Raw genomic sequence first — 5462 nt, forward strand, 5'->3', positions numbered from 1 at the left:
TATATATATATATATATATATATATATGTATTCATCATCATCATCATCATCGTTTAACGTCCGCTTTCCATGCTAGCATGGGTTGGACGATTTGACTGAGGACTGGTGAAACCAGATGGCTACACCAGGCTCCAGTCTGATTTGGCAGAGTTTCTACAGCTGGATGCCCTTCCTAACGCCAACCACTCAGAGAGTGTAGTGGGTGCTTTTACGTGTCACCCGCACGAAAACGGCCACGGTCGAAATGGTGTCTTTTATGTGCCACCCGCACAAGCCAGTCCAGGGGCACTGGCAACGATCTCGCTCGAAAATCCTACGGGAGCCAGTCAGGCGGTACTGGCAACGATATATATATATATTATGGTTTATAGTCATTCAAAAGGAAGTAAGAAAATCGAGATATATAACATTTAATAAAACTTTATTATCTGCAAAAATCAAACGTGGTCCCTTACAGCTGTTTCGATTAGGCCTAATAGATTAAATAGTAATTAATAAAAGAGATTTTGCCTAATGTAATGATTTTATTAATTACTATTTAATCTATTAGGCCTAATTTAAACAGCTGTAAGGGACCACATTTGGTTTCTGGAGATAATAAATTTTTATTAAATGTTATATATCTTGATTTTCTTACTTTCTTTTGAATGACTATAAACCATGTCTTATATATAAACCTATTGTTTTATGATTAATATTATTATTCACAACAAATATCAGGTATTAAACCAGTAGTTCATTGGATGATACCATCCCTTAATGAGGCTAATTTAACTTCTAATTGAATTTATATATATATATATAAATCAAAAAAAAAAAAACGCAGAACAAACACAAAAACAAAAATAGCAACGTAAGGACGTGGTACATGCAAAGTATTAGCAGACCCTCAAGGAAGGAAAGAAAGGTCGTTTTACATTTCGAGCAAAGCTCTTCTTCAGAAACAGGAGACAGAGGAAAGTCCAAGAGAAAAGGAAAACAGAGGAAAAAAATCACCAATGATTCTCATGTGGTTACATTTTGAAAATGTATATAATAAACATCAGATATGCTTTGCTCCGTGCAGAAACTGCAGGATCTTCTGAGAGGCTTTGCCAGCTCTTCTAAACCTATTGCCATGCTATATACTTTGCTGTTTCACTCCTATATAGTGATGCTAATAACTGATGTTCGAACTCATTATGTCTCTGCTTCAGAACAAGGCGTGATCCGAGTAAAGGCCTGTAATAAGAAATTAAAATAACAAAGGGAAAGAATCTATGTCATGAAGTCTATTGGCTTACAACTAATTTTGACAATTACACTTTATTTTCAAAGATCTGATGAAGCTGTAGTGTGACACATAAGCATTCAAGTGTGAGTGCATTACGTCCTAAAGCAGAAACAGCTGTCAGCTAATGGAGTTCACAACACCATTTCTTGTTCCCTTGTCATTTTAATTTCTTATACACACACACACACATACACATATATATATATATATATAAAACCACTCTGCTGAGTGGTTGGTGTTAGGAAGAGCATCCAGCTGTAAAAATGCCTCCAAAATAGTCACAGAAGTCTGGGGCAGGCTTCTGCCTGGCTGGCTCCTGTCAACCCATCCCACCCATGCCATCATGGAAGGTGGACGTTAAATGATGATGATAGCAATACATTTTGCACTGTGGGCTATTCCTTGCATCAGCTGTCCATTCCAGATCAGAACATCTTCAGTATTCTCTGACTGGACTCTATCCCCCACTTCCTCACTTCAGTGGTGCCAAACATCACTAAGGAATGTCCAGATTTTTTTGGCCCACCCTGTAACATGCATTTTTTAATCGTCCGTCAACCATACAGTCACCACCACCACCTGGGTGCCTCTCTAACCCCTATAAGCACCCAACAACTATTTGGTTTTACTATTTGAACTTACCCAGCCATGACACTTCTCTTTTCTCTAACTTGAGGGATTACACCCTCACTCATCTTCATCACCATCTTCTTTCTTTTCCAACTGAGGTAATAACCATGTATCTGCCTCACAGCAAGACATCCTGTTCCTCTCTCCGCCATTATACATTAGCCCCTAATCACCTGGTGTAAAGCCACTTGCCTCAATACTACAACCCCATGTCCTCGGTTGAGGGACCTTGTCTTGTATGCTACATCTTGACCCCATTAGTGCCAGTGCCACATAAAAAGTCACTCAGTGCATTCTGTAAAGTGGTTAGCATTAGGAAGGGCATCCAGCCATAGAAACCCTGCCGAATCAGACTGGAGTTTGGTACAGTCCTGTCACTCCCCAGCTCCTGTCAAATTACTCAACCCATGCCAGCATGGAAAGCAGGTACCAAATGATGATGCTGATCAGGACTCCATCCTGAGATTTTCTTCCCTGTCCCTCAGCGTCAGTCTTTCTCTCTTGTGTCCGTCATATCCATGAACAAACACATTCTCTGATGCCTCCTTTCATTTAGGAATCTCTGCTCTGCTCTCCTTCCTATGTCTGATACCAACAAACTGGAACTTAACGGACTCTAGCAACAACAGTCACTCAACATCAGTCTTCTGCCGTTCTTGCATCTCACATCACTCCCTAATTCCCTTTTAGGCCCCTTTATTTATCTATAATCGTCAACTCCATTACAGCCGATCTTACTAATCAGTTTTGCACACACATTATCAGATAACTGGATTGTTATGTAATACATGTGCTCCTCACAGATGGTAGGTATGGAAAAAAAATAAGGCCATATTTTTTCCACATTTGCCATCTCAGAAAGCACATTGCTAAGATCAGCTGTAATGGGTCTATAATACTGTAAACATTGATCAATATACACACTCTATTGATAAATATACAAATGGCTATTTTTCTCAACTTATACATTCTAAACAACTATATATTACATGTATGTGTGTATATATGTATGTATGTAGTTACATGTACATATATATGTATATATATATATATGTATGTATATATGTACATATATGTATGTATATATATATGTATGTGTATGTATGTATGTATATATATATGTATGTATATGTATGTATATATATGTGTGTGTATGTGCATATATGTATGTATGACGATGATGATAATTAAGATAATGAAAACGATGATAGTGTGGGTGACAATGATGGTAATGACAACAACAATGATGATGATGATGATGCATCCATGCAATAGGATGTTTAAACATTCTCAGAGTTTCCTATTTTGTGCTGTCCTTCAGGTTACAAAAAAAAAAGGTGAATGGTTTAACTTGCTTAAGAGATTCATGAACTCAGGTTGTTTGTCTGTCCCATTATTCAGTTTACTTTTGTCAGATTTGGTCTACTGATAATGGAATGGTATTTTTGGTCAGTATTTATTCATAGGTGTGTCCATTTATAGAATTGCAACTTTTTGGAGATTTGAATCAAAATGTTATACTTCTCAGCCTGACATAAGATGCATTTCTTTCTTTTGATGGAATATGATGTTGCTGACAATAGTCCAATTTATAGGAATATGGTCTCTTCCACTCACTTTCAATTTCCAGATATATTGAGATAGGGAAGTGGAAAGTATCCTTCTTCTAGAGCAGATAGAATGAGTCTGCTGTCTCTCTGATTTTGAATGTGTTTCCTGTGAGCCCTATGTAGTTCTTTTCGGTATCATTTATGGATGTTATTTTCGGACTGTGTACAAGCTTCTTTGTGAGACATTTGTCTTTAAGTGTAAAGAACATGGTCCTCTTGCAGTTTCATTCTTGTGAATGGATTCAAGTGTTTCCACTTGCTTAACTTGGATTAGGGTTGGATTTTTAGGCCATGATGTTTTACAAGCAATTGTAGCTCACTCTTAAATGTTGCTTTCTTTATTAAAGTCCATATTTGCAACTGGTAGGGAAATCTTTTCTCTTTTTTGTCACTTAGAGGAAATTTTTAGTTATGTTCAAAGCTTTGTCCGTGCCACCAGCATAGTTTCTTCATTTTACTACACCACACAGTTTATTCTACATTATTTGAATTCTGTTGTAAAGCAACATTTGATGAAGGTGTGGTTGTAGGAGAGAGGGCACCACCCATGAATATACCCCTTTCACTGGATAGATTCATAGTTCTTCTACAAGGGTTTGGTAGGAATGTACCATAAGAGTGTCCCCAGCATAAAGTGTTGGTAGACAAGAGGTGTAGCAGCATGGAAAGGAGGCAAGACAAGGTAAGACTGCATTGCAGTAGATTGATGTGAGCAGCTAGCAGTTAAGTGCAGCCATGAAATAAAGTCTTTGAAATACTTACAGGGTTCCATAGAAGTAGTTGATAGCTTTTGTTAAGTTGGTGACCCAATTAACAGTTATTAATTATCTAATTAGCAGTGAAGGGGGATGCTGTGAGAATAGAGTAACTAGAATAAGAACATGATTCTCTCTTTCTATGTGGTTGGGAAGCAAACTTCTTATCACAAGCCAAGCCCACATACACACACACACACACACACACACATACATATATATATATATGTGTGTGTGTGTGTATATTATTGCTCCACTGTCATTGAGTTCTGTTACCCATGATTTAGATAGAAAAATTATTTTCTATATGTTCATGACATATTTATACCGTTAACTACAATGCACATGCACACATTTGAAATTAAATAAACGACAAATGGACAGGAGTATGCAATGAACTTCATAAGCTTACGGTTGTTTCTGCTATCAGATACAGTGCACTCCTACTTGGGTGCTTGTGTATCACTGTATGGCTTCATTAGAGCTTCAAAAATATTATATATATATATATATGTGTGTCTATATATATATATATATATATATATATATATATATATATATGTATATATATATATATGGCCTTGTGTCTCAAGTGTGGTGGCCATGCTGGGGCACCATCATTAGCTTTGCTACATTTTCACTACTTGTAAACTCCTCCGATATGTGGAATTTGGTGAATGAGGGAGTTTGATGTGTGTGTGTGTGTATTTGTGTAAAGACGGTTGTGTAAACAACAAACAGATGTATTAGTTTAATGCTTTGGAAGTGAGAAAGTCTTTTACGTTTTGAGCCTACGCTCTTTGACAGAAAGGAACACAGAAATAAACAGAGAGAGAGAATAGAAAAAGGTTTAGTGGCAAGCGATCTATCATGGTGAATGTTTATATGTATTCATGTATATATTTGTATATTTCTGTATGTATGTGTATACATGCACATGCTTGTGTGTATATGTATATATATATGTATGTATAGATAGATAGATATGTAGGTGTTTATATATATAGGTAAGTAGACGATGAATATTATTTCTGGAATTTTCTTTGGAATCTCTGACTGACATTGGTAGCTGAAACAGCCATAAGCAATGTCAGTTTTGTATTAAAAAACAATTAACCCTTTGTTTGTTTGTTGATCAAAGGTTTTCTCCATTTTCTGCTTATTTTAAATTTTATATATGTAAGTATATATATA

The sequence above is a fragment of the Octopus bimaculoides genome, chromosome 1 (assembly GCF_001194135.2).
Source record: "Octopus bimaculoides isolate UCB-OBI-ISO-001 chromosome 1, ASM119413v2, whole genome shotgun sequence".
NCBI lineage: Eukaryota > Metazoa > Mollusca > Cephalopoda > Octopoda > Octopodidae > Octopus > Octopus bimaculoides.